Source organism: Ailuropoda melanoleuca, chromosome 6, assembly GCF_002007445.2.
Source record: "Ailuropoda melanoleuca isolate Jingjing chromosome 6, ASM200744v2, whole genome shotgun sequence".
NCBI classification, from domain to species: Eukaryota; Metazoa; Chordata; class Mammalia; order Carnivora; family Ursidae; genus Ailuropoda; species Ailuropoda melanoleuca.
In genome coordinates, this window is record NC_048223.1 from 101,828,045 (window position 1) to 101,849,405 (window position 21,361).

General features: G+C 40.1%; 1 long non-coding RNA gene and 1 pseudogene across 2 annotated transcripts in view; both read right to left on the minus strand.

The window, feature by feature from the left end:
• Positions 1 to 21,361, minus strand: part of LOC105239783 — a 52,651-nt gene that overhangs the window by 26,519 nt on the left and 4,771 nt on the right. For both annotated transcript variants that reach the window (XR_004626234.1, XR_002143729.2), the window contains exon 2: positions 13,237 to 13,336. This is a non-coding gene — a long non-coding RNA (uncharacterized LOC105239783). The remainder of the gene's footprint in view (positions 1 to 13,236; positions 13,337 to 21,361) is intronic.
• Positions 1,313 to 1,683, minus strand: LOC100466925 (annotated as a pseudogene).

The following is a 21,361-nucleotide window of genomic DNA, read 5'->3' on the forward strand; positions in this document are numbered from 1 at the left end:
GTCCAATCATTTTCACCACCTTGTAATCTCTCCTACAATAGAACTTCTTGTTCAGAAGAGGTTAAAGTTGATTTGAATAGAAATTGGGGGGGGGGGGGGGGGGGGGGGGCTTGGGTGGCTCAGTGGGTTAAGCATCCGCCTCTTGATTTCAGCTCAGGTCATGATCTCAGGGTCATGGGATCTGCTGGTGTTGGGCTCTGCGCTCAGTGTGGAGTCTGCCTGAGATTCTCTCTCTCCCGCTCCCTGTGCACCCCCTACCCTCACGCCCCTCTCTCACACACATGTGCTCACACACACACACACACACTCTCTCTCTCTCTAAAATAAATAAGTAAATCTTTAAAAAAACAAAAAAAGAAAAAGAAAAGAAATCTCAGTGCAGAAAGTTCAGGAAGTCAAACATCTCCATGGCACATATAAGAGTCTTATTAATAGGTGTGCTAATTCAGAAATTAGGCAAAATTGGGAATAAAGAAGTTATAGGAAAACTGCCCTTTCAATGTACTTTGGTAACGGCAAACATGTTTTTGTGTGCGCTTCTCCCCAGAGCCTGCTAGTGATAATGAGGATTAAGGGACTTAGAAGCAAACTCCAAAATACCCAAGAATGGGAACTCCAAAAAGACAAGTCTTCCTTTCCTTTCATTTTACCCATCTCTTTTTCTCCAGTTAAGTGTAACTGGATACCATAAATTCCTTTCTAGTATTGTTTCCATCTCTCATTACAATTTAGAAAAGGGCCCTTAAGTAGATCCCTAAAATTCATTCATTCAACAAAGACTTAAGTTTCTTTTGTTTTTCACCATTGTGCCAAGGGTTGCAGCTACAATTGTGAATTAGAATTGATCCTCAGCTTCAAGGAACTTATGGTTTAGTGGTGACTCAAGAAAAAAGAAATTGGAAGATTTCTGGCGACCTACATATTTTCTGGCATATAAAGGCGATAACACCTGGGTCTACTTTTGTAGCTAAGTACATCTTCTGATTTTGTCTTATTGAAACCATGACTCCAAGTCTAAATACACCTGTGTATTCATATAACCTTACATGTTTACACTGTTAAACTTTAAACCGGTCCTTAAGTGGAGGGCTTTTGCAATTCTTTCATTCTAGGGCTTGTTTCTGAGGTATTTCTTAATACTGACGCACTTATCAGAAGACTTAACCATACCCACCAATTTTGAGAGTCAAAGGGCATATGTATTAATAAGCACAGGGTTTGGAATCCATGAATATTCCCTTTTCCCTAGTTCTTTACAAAAAAAATTAACAGAGTTTTATTTTTCAAAATGTGCAGTTGGCATGGGATCTGTTCATGCCTCTTCACCAGCAGCTAGGATATCTCCAGCCCATTTGTCTCCGGCATAAATGACTTGAGCTCTGTGCTTTGAAACCAGTTTAATAAGTCCTTTACTGAAGAGCTTCTGAAGGGCTGCCTTGGCCAGCGGACCACGGATCTCTAGTCTCTGAGACAACAGCCAGGGTTATAAGCTTGTAGTAGGGAACTTCCTTATAAATTTTGTCATATGTCGCTCTGTCAAACAAGATTGTTACCGAGCTCGTCTCGAACTTTGCCTTTGGACCACTTCTTTTTGGCCTTGCCCCCAGATTTGGTCACTAGGTCTTTGTCTTTCTTGGCTGACTTTCCGGCATCTCTCTTCTTCTTGCCGTCCCTGGGCCGCATGGCAAAGCTCAGAGAGCAGCTGCTACCCTCGTGGCCTCACTAAGATGCCGGAGGAAAAGGACTCTTGTTCCTAGTTTGATGGCTTTGTTTGCCTCGAGAGACATGTTTAATTATTACATAGAACTCATATTTAACAAACAGCTTTGCAAAGCTGAGTTGTGATGTCTTCTCCTTTGTTAAGTAATTTGACTATCTGAAAAGTGTTTTAACAATTTAGTATCTGGCTCCTTACTTCAAACACTTGGTGCTTAAAACTGAGATACAGTCAAAGTGAGACAAAAGTTTATGATGTCATACCATGACAATTTAACAATATTTATCCTTTTCCTTTCATTTTCTCATTATGAACTCAGTAATCAATCTGTAATCTTTCTACCATCAGTCTTAGTGAATGCTCAGTCGATGAACATAGAAATCGAAATCAAGTTATCTTTTGTAGAAAAAACCTTGCAATTTCATTTCATTCTTTCATTCAACAAAAATTTATCGAAGGCCTTCTAAGGGACAGGTACTGTTCGAGGTGTTCAGAATACATAAGTGAACAAAAGAGACAAAACTCCCTGCCCCTAAGGAGTTACCATTTTAGTGGAGCTTGTATTCATATAACCAAAACTCCTAAATAATCAATTTTGAGAATGGACTCTGCACTTTTAGGGGCAAGGGAAACAAATGACAGGACTCCCAAATCATTTGAAAGTTGCAGCATGGTGGAGTCAAAGGGCACAGATTTGCAATCAGGAGACATCAATTATCGTCTAGCTGTACTAATCCTCTTTGTTATTTTCTGGGTCTTAGCTTTTTTATTTCTTAAATAATGGCATTGAATTTCATAATCTCAAAAGTCTCTTCTGGATTGAATAGCCTATTATTCCATAGCATGTAATATGCCTTTACGTACTTGTTTAAAGTAAATGGACATACAGTGATTTGCACAGATCATATTTATTTTTTTTAAAGCATAGCAATATCCAGGAGTCATCTTAAACTTTCATTCCTTCTGTAGCTACAGCACAGTGTAGAATTATATATTACGTTCAGAGCAATGACCCTGAGGTACTCCAGGACGCTGAGTCAGTAAGAGAAGACTTAATGATGTTCATTAGACTACTTATTAAAACAAGAAAATGCCCCAAGGCGATTTAGGGATATTTCAAACAAAGTGTCTTCTTGTTAACCCATAGTTAATCAGAAACCCAATTAACCGGTATGCTTTATTCCCAGATTTTACTGTTTCTAGACTTATTTATTCTTCTTTACAACCATGACCAAATCACTGATCCAGATCTCAGTCATTTCACATTTATACCACTAAAATCAATGGATTATTCCTCCCTCAAACAGTATAAAAAGCTACCAGAATAATCACATCAGAGACAGAAAAAGCAATTATTTAAGCAAGAAATAGATATGAGTGAGGAGATAAAATTCTGAGTTTTGCTTTAGAACACCCCAAATGTATTCTAAGGTATATGTGCAATTAAAAAGCAAGGAAAAAAAGAAATAAAGCAACTATTTTCCAAGTATGCTTGTATTTCAATAAATCTTAATCCTTTCTAAATTCCAAATACCTATGAGTGTTAAAATATGGTAAAAAAAAAAAAAAAGGTTCTCTGGAAAATGTAACTCACTGGTGAGAGCGTCAGAGAGACTACTTGTCTTTTGAGTTTGTGTGTTTTTTTCTTTTTTTAAGTAAGCTTTGAGACCCCAAGATCCAGAGTTGCTCACTCTACTGACTGAGCCAGCCAGGTGCCCCAAGTTTATTTCTCTTTTATCCTCTACATTTAAAAAGCTCAATTTGAAACAGAATTCTTTGAAATCTTAGTGGGCACTAACCTGGCTCAACTTTTTTTTTTTTTTAAGATTGTATCTAGTTATTTGAGAGAGCACAAGCAGAGGGAGGGGCAGAGGGACAAGCAGACTCCCCACTGAGTGGGGAGCCCAAAGTAGGGCTTGATCCCTGGACCCCGAGATCATGACCTGAGTGGAAATCAAGTCAGCCACTTAACCAACTGAGCCACCCAGGCACCCCTAATCTGGCTCAACTTTACAGAATAATAAAGCAAGATTTTAAAATGATTTTGGTATTAAATATTTGATTGTAACATTCAGGGAGAATTTTAACCGTGGCCTATTAAACCGGCAGACTCATTCATCAATTTGAACTCATTCCAGAAATTACAACTTTCTTTTACAGGATATCCCTTGTACTGGTCTGTGTGGTCTTCAATAGGTGAGGAAATTTTACTTCTCCCTGTACGGACCATGAACATCTCCTCAGCAATTATTAGCATCCACAACTGCATTTCCACTTTTCAAAAAACAAACAAACAAACAAACAAACAAAAAACAAAAACCAAAAAAGCACCAAACGAACAACTAGACTCTAATTTCCTCTTTCTGTTCCATTTTCCCTTTCTCAACTGCTTCCTTTCACTGGTCAGTTAAGCCAGTCTTTTTTATTTTATTTTATTTTTATTTTTTAAAGATTTTATTTATTTATTTGAGATACGAGAGAAAGAGAGAGAGGGAGAGGAGAGAAAATGAGTGTGGGGGGAGGGGGGAGAAGCAGGCTCCCCACTGAGCAGAGAGCCTGATGGGGTGGGGTTTGATCCCAGGACCCCAGGATCATGACCTGAGCCCAAGGTAGATGCTTAACCAACTGAGCAACCCAGGCTCAGTTAAGCCAGTCTTTTAGAAACATTACTTTCTCTCTCTCTCTCTCCTGGTTCTCCTTTACCTCTCACTCTGTCAACACACCTTTCCTCATCATTCAACCTAAACATTTGTATTAAGCAAGTAGTGCACATCTAACAATATGTGAAGCGAGAATTCGAGGGATATCAGAGATCTCAGCTTGGAACCTGCAGTCAAAGGCTTACAGTCTAGGTAGGAAGATGGCAAACATGTCAGAGCAAACAAAACCATGAGGAAACCACTATACTAACCCATGCCAACCTGGCTTACCGGTGTAACTTTAGAAACTCTTGGTTGAGAAAACCAAGTGGCTGAAGACTCACATAGAGAAACAAAGCCATGCCACCATCTGCCAGGAAATCTTATGCAAATCTGCAGAGGTGTGAAGCCTTCTCATGCTACCTCTGAAGTCTGAAGCCTCTGTGCAGCTACTAGAAAACAAGCAGAGAATGCAACCAGGTAGACTGGTGGATTTATATAAACTTTCACACATCTCCTTTCTAACTGTATTAATTTAGCCGGATGTCACCAAACATGATGAAGCCATGGAAAAACATGTCCAGGTACAAGTATCAGAAAAATGTGTGTGTGTGTGTGTGTGTGTGTGTCTGTGTGTGTCTGTGTGTGAAAGAGAGAGATAGAGAGAGATTTAGCCTGGTGGGAATCAATCAAAAGATACATGATCAGTGATCCAACCTGTTCCACCAATATAAACCCATGTGTCATTAGGTGGAAATATCACCAGACAAGAGGCTTGATCTNTGTGTCTGTGTGTCTGTGTGTGTCTGTGTGTGAAAGAGAGAGATAGAGAGAGATTTAGCCTGGTGGGAATCAATCAAAAGATACATGATCAGTGATCCAACCTGTTCCACCAATATAAACCCATGTGTCATTAGGTGGAAATATCACCAGACAAGAGGCTTGATCTAGTAACTAACGCCTAACTTATGGGTACCACATAAAAATATAACTACAAGACCTATCTTACAGCAGGTACTCCGCCACAAAGACGTGTTCTTGTAAAGTCACGTGTTGACTTGGGGATTACCATAGTCTCACTCTGACCAAGACTGTCATAGAGATTGACTTTTAACCTCAGCAGAAGGCTTGTGCGTGCCTGGGCAGAGTCTCTCCCCAGTTTATTCTAGTTTCACAGCGTGGAGGTTTTGGATTTCTGACCTGGCAAGGATGTTCCACCCCATGCCTTCTAGGGGACGTTTACAGAGATTAACGCGTAGGTAAGGAAAAGGAACTTCCTCACCTGAAAATATAAGGAAGTGGTGCACTCTGCAGGACAAAGTGGCAACTGCAGCCCGAGGGATTTTTTTTTTTTTTTTTTTGGTTTTTTTTAAGGACACCAACCTGCCCCTTTTGTAGCACTAGATTTCTTCTCTCCACAATGTGGCGCTGCTGTTCTCAAGGTCGTTTTTCAGCCACTTGAGGGCAGAGAGATGCGGGAGACAGAGAGAAGAAAGTACAGGGTGGGGACACAAGGGATTAGGAAGAGGGAGAGGTTAAGAAAGCAAGCCAGTTCTTTCTGCCAGATAGAACTTCCCTAGCACCTCAAATCAGATCCATTGCAGTAAGTAAAGGCATTGCCTAAACCAAGTAATTCATTTTGGTTCCTTTAATCCGCTGGTTCTCAAACCTGGCTGCCCAACAGAATCACCAGAGGAACACATTTAAAGATACCAATTCCCAGATTCAATTCTACCCCAAGAAACTGAGTCATAAATTCGAGGAGGGCCCCAGTCATCTGTTTTTGAAAAGCTCTCCTGAAGATCAGTGGGGTTCATCTACACGAGATTTGGAAGGGAAACAATAGTTTAAGAGGAATCAGTCCTTGCAGGGCTCTGCAAATAGGGCTTCCATTTTTCAATTCAGTAACAGCAAAAGTAGTGAGAATCTATTCCGTGCCAGTGAGTTCTCTAAGAAATAAGAGCACAATTTATTGAGTAAACTCATCTATATCTTTAAGGAGCTTACCAAGCAGACCTCTGTTTGGTGTTTTCTCTTGCTCGTTTTTGGCAAAACCTCTGTGACACAACAGATTTATAATTCCCTAGTACCAGACCCCACTGTCTCCCTTTTATGTACCAATCATCTCTAGGGAACAGGGGTGATCTGGCTATCTTTGGCATCATTCAGAACTGAGTTTGAATCCTAACAAGTTGTCAACTATGGGACATTAAAAAGGTTATCTTGGGGCACCTGGGTGGCTCAGTCATTAAGCGTCTGCCTTCGGCTCAGGTCATGATCCCGGGGTCCTGGGATTGAGCCCCGAGTCGGGCTCCTTGCTCTGTGGGGAGCCTGCTTCTCCCTTTCCCTCTGCCCCTGCTTGTGTTCCCTCTCTGTCTCTCTCTCTGTCAAATAAATAAATAAAATCTTAAAAAATTAAATAAATAAGTTATCTAAACTTTCTGAACCTTTATTTATGATAGGAGATAGTCATACCTGCCTCTAAAGTCTGTTATCAGATTCAGATGAGATCATTTAAAATCCTTAGCAATCTGCCTCGTGCATGGCTTTAATAAGTGCCATTTATTAATAGTGGTAGTAGCCTGCTCCCTTGATCTCTAGAACTCGTCTCAAGCTCCTGTGTCATCTAATGACTCTTTTATGTTCATGGTTTTTCCACGTCCCAATGCCCTGTTTTGAGGAGAGCTGCTGGCCTTGCCTCTAATCACCTGTGAAGAAAGTAAAACAAGGAAAGCGTGCTTCCCTCCCCAGAATTGGCACGGATAGATACAATAACTATATTTATCCATCCTAATTCCCTTTCCAACCCCTCTACCTGTAATGTTAGAATAATATAGTTGGAACTGACCTGAGCACAAGTTTTCGGACTTGGGTGAGCAATAGGGTAATCAGGAGCACATATAAAAAGTGCAGTTTCCTAGGCCGCTCGGCAGGGTCCTGATTAAGTGAGCCTGGTGTGGAGCACAGGGGTCTCCACTTTAACCCCTAGCTCACACTTTGAGACCCATGGCTTTAAAATAAACATTTAAAGAGTGTTAAGCTCTATCACAAAGTAATTGATAGTATTTGTCTGTAGTTTGAGAAAGCTTTGGGACTCAGGGACCCAGGGCAACCCTCTGTGAATCCTTGCTCCTTTTCTCTAAGAAAATTCTGTTTGGTGGAATAGTCCAGACTAGACTAATACTCTGAGCCGGACTTTCTCGATGCTATTCTTCCTTTTCTCCAACTGGGTATGAGATTTAGTGGCCCAAAGAAGAAGGAGACTATTGAGTCCACTTGTGAAATAATATGATGTGACGACCGGGGTATTCACAAAGTGGGGCTCTGTGCCCAGCTCTACCACTACTCAAGTAACGTTGAGCAAGTCCTTTTACTTTCTGGGCTTAAAGACAGATTTTATTTGTCTAGAAAATTATTTCAGTATGTGCGTTATCACTTAATTTCTAAAAAGAAAGAAAGATATGTACTTTCCAGTTCTAGCAACCAAAAGCAGTTTGTATCCTTATTGAGGGAACTATCCACCTGGTAATGGTGGATCAATAACAAAAACTATCAGACTATATTAGTCCTTAAAGATATCCCCAACATATCAATTTTTTAAAGATTTTATTTATTCATTCATGAGAGACAGAGAGAGAGTGGCAGAGGGAGAGGGAGGTGCAAACTGCCTGCTGAGTAGGGAGCCCGATGTGGGGCTCCATCCAGTGACCCTGGGATCTTGACCTGAGCCAAAGGCAGACACTTAACTGACTGAGCCACCCAGGCGCCCCTCCCCAACATATCATTAAGTGGAAAAGCCAAATTGCAATGAAAATGTAGACTGTGAAGCGGCGGGAAAAAACACATACATACATATGTACGCGTGCATATAGTGAAGGGAGAGAAAAATGTTTGGAAGGATATGTTCCTCTTAACAGTAAACACCTCCAGAGAATGGGACTGGGGAGAGGAGAGCATTCCCTTATTAGTTTATATATCTCTACATTAAAAAAAAAACACACAATTAGAATGTCTCAGTTTATACATCTTCTCAAAAATCAACTACAGATAGTAGGTAAATGGCAGTGATGACAGCATAGTTATTTAATCTCTCTAAATCCCCACATAAAAACAGAGAGCAACAGAAAGCAAAACAAAAATCTATGGACCATATTTTGCAAAGCTAGGCGACAAGGTATCTCCATGAATGCCAAGCAGGGGAGAGCAAATCAACAACAGCCACAATGTTTGCATAATTTCAGCATCTGTGCCAGAAAACAACAAGACCTCTGACAGACCCCCCTCCCCAAACTGGAAAGCCCCAAAACAGCCAAGAGGAAAGGGAGGTGAGTCCATTTGAGAACACAAGATTAAACTGAGAGTTTGGCCTAATCCTATTAACGATGAGGGCACAAGGCCCATGTAAAATTTGCAGTGCTTAGAGCAATCTAACCCCTTAGAAGCCCTGGACACTGACCAACCAGGGCTCCATCCCAGGACATGGCCACACAGAGAGAGAAACATCTGGGTGTAGAATCAAAATTAAGCAGACCTGGGATAACAGAGTCAAGGAAAGAGAAAGTCTAGATCGAGTGGGGGGAGGGAATGTCACCATCTTTTTAAACTATACTCGCATCTCCTAAAATTTTGGGAAAACCAATAGCACATAAAAATAAACAATAGACGGGCCCCTGGGTGGCTCTGTTCATTAAGCATCTGACTCTTGATTTCAGCTCAGGTCATGGTCTCCAATCCCAGAGTCGTGATATTGAGACCCCATCAGGCTCCATGCAAAGCGTGCAAAGCGGGGAGTCTGCTTGAGATTCTCTCTCCCTCTGCCTCTGCCCGTCCCCCAGCTTGCATGCCTGCACGCACGCACTCTCTATTAATAAATAAATAAATCTTTAAAAAAACAACAGAAAAGTATCAAGGTTAAATCCAATTAAAGTAGTTATTATCCTGAAAAGGAAAATAAGAAGCAGAATGACATTTCCATAGCTAATGTAAGCACACCAGAAAGACTCCAACTATGATATCTGCTTCAAAACAAACAGCCATTTAAAAATAACACAAGACAAAAGAATGATACAAATCAAAAATAGAAAAACTCAGAAATACAGTGATAAAACTCATGGAAGAATTAGAAATAAAAGAAAAACTTCAGGAATAAAGATTAAATGACCAGGAACATCATAGCGAAAAATACCACACATGATGCCTTTAGATAAATAAAAGGTGAAAAAGGGCTCATCTCTAGGACCCCCCGGGATCATGAGCCAAAGACAGACACTTACCCAGGTGCAACCATCTTAACCTTTTTTAAGGATACAGTTCAGTAGTGTTAAACATATTCACATTTTTGTGAGACAGATCTATTCTCTTTCCTCTTGCCCCAAACTATCTCCTTTTTTGCACTTTTTCTCTAACAGCATCCTTATCATTCAGATTCAAAATCTCAGAAATTAACCAACAACCTCTGACAACTTCAATTCCACTTACTAACTCAATCACTTCCACCTGTAAGTTCTGTTGATTGAGTCAGCCTCCAAGATGTTTCTCATCTCATCAGTCCCTTCCTTTCCAAGGCAATAATTGCAAGTTTGATAAGTGATTCTCTTATCCTCAGGATCACTCCCCAAAGACTTTTTTTTTTTACCAAATTAACATTTTTTGTAAAAGTTTTCAATCATGTTACTCCTCTGTTCAGACAAAACTTCAGTGAGTCCCCCTAGGAAATAAGAGATGTTGTCCTTAGCCTATTATACCAGGTTCTGCACGAGGCGCCATAGCTCATCTTTTTAGCCTCATCCAATAAGCATGGCATGATTTCAGGCGATTGGCAAGAAGAGCCATTTTCTTTTTTTTTTTTAAGATTTTATTTATTTATTTGACAGAGGTAGAGACAGCCAGCCATAGAGAGAACACAAGCAGGGGGAGTGGGAGAGGAAGAAGCAGGCTCACAGCGGAGGAGCCTGATGTGGGGCTCGATCCTAGAACGCCGGGATCACGCCCTGAGCCGAAGGCAGACGCTCAACCGCTGTGCCACCCAGGTGCCCCAGAAGAGCCATTTTCTATTACAAAGCAGAGAACGCATCTCCATCAAGCCCGTTCATAACACTACTGTGACACTGATTTTATCAGTGTTCTCAATTCAAGAATGCCTTTCCTATCCCCAAACAATGCAGGAGTACACACCATTGTGAAATCACAGGCAATAAAAGTAAAATGTCCATGCTTCTTGCATGTCTGCATTATTTTTCTTTTGGAAATAATGGAAATACAACTCCTCTGGAAAATCATGGGACCAAAGTACTGAAAAAATCTCTTCTGTCCACTTCTCTTTATGTCCACTGCTACCACCCCTGGCCAAACCCCATCATCTCTCACCTGGACTACCACAGTAGCCTCGTAAATTATTCTCCCTGCTTCTATTCTACACCCCTCTGATCCATTCTTCACACAATAACCAGAATACATTTTCCCATAGTATAAGCCATACATGATACTCCCTTGGCTTCCCATTGTCCTTCAAATGAAATCCAAACATTTGGAAGGCTCTTTCTAGTTAGGTCTACCTCTTTGATCTTAAATTATTCTCCCCTCTTTTCTTACTATGCTTCAACCATGCAGGTGTTCCTTTGCTCTGTACACCTGCCTAGCTTCTTCCTACCTTTGGCCCTACGCATTTACACTTTCACTGGAATGCTCTTCCCTAAATCTATGCCAGATGGCTCCTTCTTATCTTTCAGGTCTCACCTCATAAATTTTCTCCTCTGAAATGCCTTGTATGACCACATAATCTAAATAGGCCTTTTGGGGCGCCTGGGTGGCTCAGTTGGTTAAGCATCCAACTCTTGATTTTGGCTCAGGTCATGATCTCAGGGTCCTGGGACCGAACCCCAAGTAGGGCTCTGTGCTCAGCAGGGAGCCTGCTTGAGGGTCTCTTTCTGCCTCTCCCTCTGCCCAACCCCCCTCTAATCATGTGCATGTGCACACACGTGTGTTCTCTCTCTCTCTCTCTCTCTCTCAAATAAATAAATCTTAATAAATAAATAGGTCTCTGGTCATTTCCTATTAATTACCTTGTTTCATAGCATGTATCATCTGAAAATGCTGGTGGTTATTTTGATAGCTAGGATTGCATTAAATGTGTAGATTGCTTTGGGTAGTATACAACTTCTTTCTAGATATGTCTCCTGAGGCAAGGGAAACAAAATAAAAAATAAACTATTGGGACTACATCAAAATGAAAAGCTTTGGTACAGTGAAGGAAACAATCTGACTAAAAGGCAACCTATGGAATGGAAGAAGATATTTGCCAAAGACATATCTGATAAAGGGTCAGTATCCAAAATATATAAAGAATTTATAAAACTCAACACCCAAAAAACCCAAATAATCCAATTAAAAATGGGCAGAAGATATGAATAGACATTTTTCCAAAGAAGACCTACAGACGGCTAACACACATGAAAAGATGCTCAACATCACTCATCATCAGGGAAATGCAAATCAAAACCATGAGGAGATACTGCCTCATACATGTCAGAGTGGCTAAAATTAACAACACAAGAAACAACAGGTGTTGGTGAGGATGTGGGAAAGGGAAACCCTTTTGCACTGCTGATGGGAATGCAAACTTGTGCAGTCACTCTGAAAAACAGTATAGAGGTTCCCCAAAAAGTTAAAAATAGAACTACCCTAAGACCCAGCAATTACACTAATAGGTATTTACCCAAATGATACAAAAATCCTAATTCAAAGGGATACATGCACCCTGATGTTTATAGCAGCATTATCTACGATAGCCAAATTATGGAAATAGCCCAAGTGCCCATCAACTAATGAATGGATAAAGAAAAGGTGGTACATAAACACAATGGAATATTACTCAGCCATCAAAAACAATGAGATCTTGCCATTTGCAATGTGGATGGAGCTAGAGAGTTTTATGCTAAGTGAAATAAGTCGTGAAAGAAAGACAAATACCACATATTTTCACTCATATGTGGAATTTAAGAAACAAAAAGATGAACAAAGAGGCAAAAAAGAGAGAGGCAAACCAAGAAAGACTCTTAACTACAGAAAACAAACTAATGGTGACCAGAGGGGAGGTGGGGGGGGGAAATGGGTGAAACAGGTGATGAGGATTAAGGAGCACATGTGTTGTGATGAGAACCAGGTTTTGTATATGTGTTGACTCACTATGTTGTACACCTGACCCTAATATTACACTATGTTAACTGGAATTTAAATAAAAACTTAACAAAAAAGAAAAAGGAAATCAACCAATATAATTCATGTATTTTTTCATATAAAAGAAAGATAGCATGTTTATTCACTAGATGGATAAAATGTATAGGATAAAATTCAACATCAATTCATAACTTTTAAAAATCTCTTACAGGGGTGCCTGGGTGGCACAACGGTTAAGTGTCTGCCTTTGGCTCAGGGCGTGATCCCAGAGTCCTGGGATTGAGCCCCACATCAGGCTCCTCTGCTGGAAGCCTGCTTCTTCCTCTCCCACTCCCCCTACTTGTGTTCCCTCTCTCGCTGGCTGTCTCTATCTCTGTCAAATAAATAAATAAAATCTTTAAAAATAAAAATAATCTCTTATAAAACTAGGGTATGTGGGAACTTTACCTGATAAAGCCTCTACAAAAGCTCCCTGTATCAGGTATCCATCACTGCATGACAAATTGCCCCAAACCTTAATGGCTTAACACAATAATAAACATTTGTGTTCTCACACACTTTCTGTGGGTCAGAAATTAGGAGCAGTTTAGCTGGGTGGCTCTAGCTTAGAGTTTCTTAGGAAACCCTAAGAATATTGGTCAGTACTGCAGTCGTCTGAAGGCAGGATGGGGACTGAAGGACCCTCTTCCGAGGTGCCTTACTCACAGAGCTGGCAAATTGGTGCTGGCTGCTGGCAGGAGGCCTCTCTGTCACATCGATGCCACACAGGGCTGCATCAGTATGCTCCCAACACAGCATCTGGCTTCTGAAACAGAGCAAAGGGAAACAACAGTGTCTATTATAACCTAGTCTCAGAAGTCAAACGGCCATTTCCTCAGTATCCTATGACACAGGTCAGCCCTGTTCAGGGTTGAGGTGTGCATATCATTAGATGAAGATTGTTTGGGGGCAATCTTGGGGATTGGTTACCACAACACCATGCTGAGTATCTTATTTTATGGTATCTTTATTTTATCTTACTTTAATTTCATGAACAGGACAAAGGTTGCCACTACCACACTTCTTTTTTTTTTTTTTAAAGATTTTATTTATTTATTTGACAGAGATAGAGACAGACAGCGAGAGAGGGAACACAAGCAGAGGGAATGGGAGAGGAAGAAGCAGGCTCATAGCAGAAGAGCCTGATGTGGGGCTCGATCCCATAACACCGTGATCACGCCCTGAGCCGAAGGCAGACGCTTAACCGCTGTGCCACCCAGGCGCCCCGCCACTACCACACTTCTATTCAACATTGGACTAGAGGACTTAGCTGACACAGAAAAACAAGAAAAAGAAACAAAAGGAAGAAACAGTCACTGTTTTCAGACCATATAGATGTGTTAACATAGAAAAAGGCAAATATATATATATATATATATACCACAAAACATGAGAATTAAGGAGAATAATGTTTCTGGATACAAAGCCAATGCATAAAAATTGGCTGAATTTTTATATATCAGCAACAATCAGTTAGAAAATGAAACTTTAAAAAATGATTTCAGTTACAGTGGCATAAAAAATATGAAGTACTTGGTGGTAAACCTAACGAAATACATCTATGACCTTGATGGAAAATATTATAAAACTTCACTGAAAAGCATTATAGAAGACCTGAGTAAATGGAGGGCTTTATCATAGTTGTGGACTGGAAGACTTAGTGTTAGGAAATGCCAGTTCTCCCCAAATTGATGTGCGGATCTGATAATATCAATTCCAATCAAATCCTGCAAGTGTTTTGGGAGGAGGGAAGAACTGACAAGGCGATTCTGAAGAACTAGATGGAGGGGCTTGCCATACAACATATAAGGAATTATTATAAATCTCTAATAATTAAAAATGTATCTTACTGATTTAGAGACAAACAATGTAACTGATGAAATAAAATAGCCCATGCATAAATGGAACCTTGGCTTATGATAGAGCTGATAGTAAGGAGCCATGGAAAGGATGATAGCTTTTTTGATAAATGATACTTGGTTACAGATGAAAAATAACTAAATAACTACCTTACCTCATACACAAAAATCCATTCTAAGAGAACCTGGAAGCTAATGTCAAGAGTAAACTATAACATTTTTAGAACACAACATCAAAGACTATTGCTACAAGTGATGGGTAGGAAAGGATTTCTTAAACAAGACACAAAAGTCACAAGTTAATAATAATAATAAATGTGTTTGAATCTCAGATGCCAACAATTCTACAATGCACCATTATATTAAGAAAGGAAAAACATTGCCATTTAAATTGTGGACGTTTTCTTACTACTTAGAATTTTAAATCTTACACTACTATAAACTTATTTTTTAATTTTTTAAAAGATTTTACATGCATGCATGAGAAAGAAAATTTGAGGGAGATAAACTTGTCAAAATAGTCCTAAAATGTTTTCATATTCAGAGCCTGAATCTTAGAAATAGTTTTTGTTCCATTATTGACAGCTGTGTTTTCCACCCAGCAGCATGCTCTACCAGCAGGAACCCTGGGGATGACTGCTGCTGCTGCTTTTTTTTTTTTTTTAATTGAAGAGTATTTTGCTATGAGATTGGATATTTATTTAATAAGATCTGTTTTCAATGTGGACTTGACTCTGCAATTAGCTGTGAAGAGTTTGTTGTGCCAGTCTTTGGGTCGTTTTCTGAGTTATTGACACTGATGTAACTGGTGTTATCTAGTTGTGTCAGTAGGACAGGTGAGCTTAGGGTCCTCCTACTCTGCCATCTTCCCGGAAGTCTGAAATGCTTCTTCAAGAGTGCTCCATACCGTCTTCAGGATTTTCTCCCAAGCCACTGGCACCTATTTTGCAAACTTTGATATAACACTTCATTGATTTACGAGGAATTGTCATCAGAGTATTTCAGACAATAACCAGGATTTATAGTCATTTTCCGCATAGTCTTTAAATAGTCTGTTGTTTGATGGGGAGCCTGGATGGCTCAGTTGGTTAAGCATCCAACTCTTGATCTCAAGCTCAGGTCATGATCTCAGGGTCATGAGATAGAGCCCAGTGTTGAGCTTCCTACTGGACATGGAGACTGCTTAAGATTCTTTCTCTCGGGGCACCTGGGTGGCACAGCGGTTGAGCGTCTGCCTTCGGCTCGGGGCGTGATCCCAGCGTCATGGGATCGAGCCCCACATGGGGCTCCTCCGCTGTGAGCCTGCTTCTTCCTCTCCCACTCCCCCTGCTTGTGTTCCCTCTCTCGCTGGCTGTCTCTATCTCTGTCGAATAAATAAATAAAATCTTTAAAAAAAAAAAAAGATTCTCTCCCTTTCCCTTTGCCACTTGCTCCTCTCCCTTCTTCTCTCCCTCTCTTAAAAACAAACAAACAAACAAAAAAAACCCCCAAAACCCACAACCAAAGTCTGTTGTTTGAAATGTCAAATAATCGCAGTTGTCCAGTATGAGATCACGAGTCACAACCAGGTCCCTGGATGGGCAGGCGAGAACAATGACATCATGACTTGTTGCCTGGCTGGCTGGCAGACATGGAAGACCCATCAATTGTAAGAAATCCTGTATTAGTTTCCTACGGCTCCCATCACAAATTACCGCAGCTGTGGGGCTTAAAACAAGGCACATTTATTCTTTTATTTCTGGGGGCTAGAAGTCTGCGATCAGTTTCATCAGGCCAAAAGCAAGTGTGGGCAGGGCCACGTTCCCTCCAGAAGCTCTAGGAGAGAATCTCCTTCCTTGCCTTTTCCATTTTCTAGAGCTGCATTCCTTAGCTCACAGCCTCATCCTCCCTCTTCAAAGCCCAGCTGCAGAGCATCTTCAAATTTCTCTGTATTTCCATTGTCCTGTCACACCTTCTCCCTTCTGTCACTGCAATCAAATTTCCCTCTGCCTTGTCCTTATAAGGACACTGGCGATTACATTTTTGGGCTCTCTCAGATAATCCAGGGTAATCTCTCCATCTCAGAATCCTTAATTTAATCACACTTGCGAAGTAACATTAACCATATAAGGTAACAGTCACAAGTTCCAGGGTTTCAGACATGGGTGTCTTTAGAGGACACTATTCAGCCTACCACAGATGATAAATGTGAAAAAAATATGCATCTATGAATTGATGAGATATGATAATACCAACAATGGCTAATTTGCTTTTGGGGCGCCTGGGTGGTGCAGTTGGTTGAGTGTCTGACCTTTGGTTTTGGCTTAGATCATAATCTCAGGGTTGTGGAATCCAGCCCCGCGTCAGGCTCTGTGCTCAGCACCCAGAGTCTACTTGAGAATCTCTCTCTCTCTCCCTCTGCCCCCTCACTTCTGCTCTCTCTCTAAATAAGTAAGTAAATAAATAAATCTTTTAAAAAATAGCTAATTTGCTTTCCTGTGACAAGTGCTATCCTATGAGCTTCACATATAATTACTTTATTTGTTAAGTTCAACGCATAAGACTATCTTTACAACCTAGGGTAAGGAAGGATATCTTAAATAAGATAGAAGCATGAACCATAAATGGAATGATAGTAATAGTTACATGAATAAATTATATCAGTAGTAATACTAAATTATTACATTTGGTTAATTATAACATTAAAATTAAGAAGTCCTATTAATTAAAAGGCACTATAGAGAAAGTGAGAAAACATACCACAAACTTGGAGGAGATATTTGCTATGCATACAGCTGACAAAAGTTTAATGTCCAAGGTCTATAAAGAATTTATATATATCATTAAAAGAGGAAAGACAATCTAATAGAAAAAGTAGGTGAAAGACTTGAACGTGCACATCATAAAGTGCCTAAAGGGATGCAAAATGCTAGTTGGGAGTGTTAATTATCACAATATTTTTGGAACATAATTTAACATCATCTTGTAAAACAGAAGATGCACTAACCCTATGATCACAAATTCCACCTTAGGTATATACACTAAAGAAACTGCTGGGACATGTGTACCAAAACACACGTGTAAGAATATTCACAGCACCACTGTTAAATACTAGCAAAAGGTCTGACACAACCCAAATACTATCAACAGTAAAATGGATAAATCTATACAATTGAATACTCCATATCACACCGAAAATAAATTCATTACGGCTACACATAACAGCACGGATAATCTCAGGAATGTAATGTTAAATTAAAAAAGCAAATTGCAGAGGTATACATACGGTACAATTTCATTAATATAGTTCAAAAAAACCAAGCCAAAGAATATTGTTTAGGAATAAAACATGTGAACAGCAAAGGCAAGCTAAAAAAACTTTAGTTCTCCCTATCAATTTTTCTTTCTCAGTCTTGGCATATTTCTTCCAATCTTGGTGTCCAGTGGAAATGACACAAAGTAAAAAACAATGGGTTAACCAGGATCCCTGGGTCACTGATTGCTTCCTGCCTGAACTTCCCGTATAAAGGCTGGGAATTCTAAGTACAGTCATTTACTGTGAAAGAGGATCACTGCTACAAGTTACATTATTCAACATTAAACTGTCTCAGGTAGATATCAACTTTAATAAGCTGCTGCCATCCTTTTTGGTTGTACAAAGCCTTATGCTCAGCCTCGGCCGCTTCCATCCACTCTTATAGGGCTTCTAGATTCTCTAAGTCATCTATTTTAGAAAGCATTTTGCTATCCTACCCTTCTCTTTTCTATCATCAGCATTATTCTTGTGAAAAAAAAAATACATGGAATATTCTCGAAGACCCTGAGAAGCTCAGCTTGGCAGAGATAGTATTTCCTCTCTGTCATTTCCCCTCTTACCCAAATTCTCAGGGAAGAAAACCTGACTGGCTCAGCTAGGTGATACCAGCTTATAGCTGTTTGTGGTGGGGAAGGCAGAAGGCTGCTATGTGGCATAAAATTGCTCCTGAAAGTTCCCCACTAGAGGTAGGATAGCCCATAAAAGCAGTCATTAAGAGCTGAATAGACACTCCAAAAGTGTTCTACTAAAGCTATTATTATAATCATTCAACAGATATCCTTGTATATAGGTCCTGATAAACATTGTCAGATTGCTTTCTTAGGATAAAATGGTTAAGGCGTAATTTTGGATCAAATGTATTAATATGATTGAAATTTTATTTACTTATTTTTAATTTTTTATAATTGAAAAAAAATTTTTAAAGATTTTTTATTTATTTATTTGACAGAGAGAGAGAGACAGCCAGTGAGAAAGGGAACACAAGCAGGGGGAGTGGGAGAGGAAGAAGCAGGCTCCCAGCGGAGGAGCCTGATGTGGGGCTCGATCCCAGGACTCTGGGATCACACCCTGAGCCAAAGGCAGACACTTAACGACTGAGCCACCCAGGCGCCCCTGAAATTTTTTTTTAAGATTTTATTTATTTATTTGAGAGAGAGAGAGCCAGAGAGAGAGAGAGAGAGCACAAGCAGGGGGAGCAGCAGAGGGAGAGGGAGAAGCAGGCTCCTGGCTGAGCAGGGAGGCTGACATGGGACTCGATCCCAGGACCCTGGGATCATGACCTGAGCCAAAGGCAGATGCTTTAACAACTGAGCCACCCAGGCACCCGTATGATTGAAATTTTAAATTCATATTATCAAATTGTTCTCCAAAGCATTGGATTAATTCATACTCCTACCATCAGTGTATAAAATCACCATTTGACAAAACATAATATTCTTATCAATATTGGGTCTCATTGTTTTTAAAAGATTTTATTTATTTGAGAGAGAGACAGTGGGAGGGAGAGGGAGAGAGAATATGAAGCAGACTCCATGCCGAGCACAGAGCCCGATGTGGGGCTCTGTCTCACAACCCCAAGATCATGACCTGGGCCGAAATCAAGAGTCAGACACTTAACCAAGTGATCCACCCAAGTGCCCCTGTCCACAGATCAACTTTAAGAATAGATTTTTAAGGGGCGCCTGGGTGGCTCAGTCATTAAGCGCCTGCCTTGGGCTCAGGACATGATCCTGGAGTCCTGGGATTGAGCCCCACATCAGGCTCCTCCACTAGGAGCCTGCTTCTTCCTCTCCCCTCCCCCTGCTTGTATTCCCTCTCTCACGGGCTGTCTCTCTCTGTCAAATAAATAAATTAAAAAAAAAAAGAATAGAATTTTAAAAGAATTCTCTGGAAAACAACATATTAAAACATTAACAAATAAATATTGAACACTTAATAAGCATGAAGTGCCAGGCATTATATTCAATCACATGGCCTCTGTTGTACTAAAGAGCTAATTCTATCCTCTTTCATTCACTTAACATAGATCAGTATTTGTCTCTTCTCACTTGGATTTCTGCAACTGGCCCTAAATTGTCTCTCTCTCTAGTCTCATCCAAGCCATCCTCTATCCATAATTGCCAAAAAATAATCCTTCTGGTATTCAAATTTTATGTCACACTCTGCTTATCACCCTATGGTAGTTTCCAGTTGCCTTCGGGATAAAATCCAGACTCCTCAGCCCCACCTGCATCCTACCTAATGCTCTGGCCTTCCTTCTATCTCTGTGTCACCCATATTGCAGCCACAGAGAACTACCCACAGTTCTCCACATGTACCCCGTTGCTTCACAGATTTGTTATTCCTTCTGTGTGGAATCCCCTTCCTCCTTGCGACTACTGATGAACTCATGTATTTTTTGGACTCCCTCCACTCTTTACATATGCTCAGAACCCTGTCTGCTCTCCCCTGTTTCTTTAGGTACCTGGCCGCTATGCTCCCATAGTGCCTCATGTACTTCCTCCTCTTAACACTTCTGGGTGTTTACTGGTCTGTTTCTTCCAGACTATCAACGTGGTGGCAGACTTCTCTATCATTATAATTCAGGGTCTTACCCAGGGCTTGAGGCATCATAGACCATTAAGTTTTTGCCTATTAAATATAGAGACAAATGAATATTTCTATGTTTCTCAGGAAAAAGTACAACAAGGCAAATGCACCACTATCAAAGGTTTAAGTAGGGATTAAAAAATGCAGCAGAGCGTTCGGACATTAATTGTCATTTAAGAGTTTACCACTCGGGCGCCTGGGTGGCTCAGTGGGTTAAGCATCCAACTCTTGATTTTGGCTCAGGTCATGATCTCCGGCTTGTGGGATCAAGCCCTGAGTTTGCCTCTGCACTCAGCAAGGTGTCTGCTTGAGATTCTCTCTCTTCCTCTCCCTTTGCCCCTTCCCCTGCTCTCGCTCTCTGTCCTTCAAATAAATGAATAAAATATTTTTTAAAAAAAGAGTTTACCAAGTAGAGTCATTATTATATTGCTTTTTTGCCCTGTGCCTTTATTTCCACATTTTTAGATCTAAAAGAATATTAGCAAGCAAATTTCTTATCTTCAATTAAACTGGGTAGAAGAAGATTTAGAAATTTGATTGTAAAATGCTTTGATATATCAACTGTTGGTATAAAATTCCAGGAAACCTAAAAACATCTTGTTTTCAAATATCTATAATATTAAAAGTTATTAAATAATGTAATATAGTTCATTTCTAGAGGAATTATGCAAGTGTAGTTTATTTTTACACAGAACCCTCTATTTGAGGACATCAAGAGGAAATTCCAGTCGTAGGATTTAGAGTAGGTGAGCAATTGAGAAAATTATATAAACTTCAAAGTTGCTAAGAGACTAGATCTTAACTGTTTTCACCACAAGGAAGAAGTGATAATTATGTGACGTGACAGAGGTGTTAGCTAACACTACAATGGTAATCATATTGTAATGTATCAGACCAACACATTGTACACTTTAAACTTATACAAGGTTATATGTCAATTATATCTCAGTTTTTAAATGGAATGTTACAAAAACCCATAACAAACAAACAAACCAGAAACAAACTCAGGAATACAGAGAACAAACTGGTGGTTGTCAGGGGGGAGGGG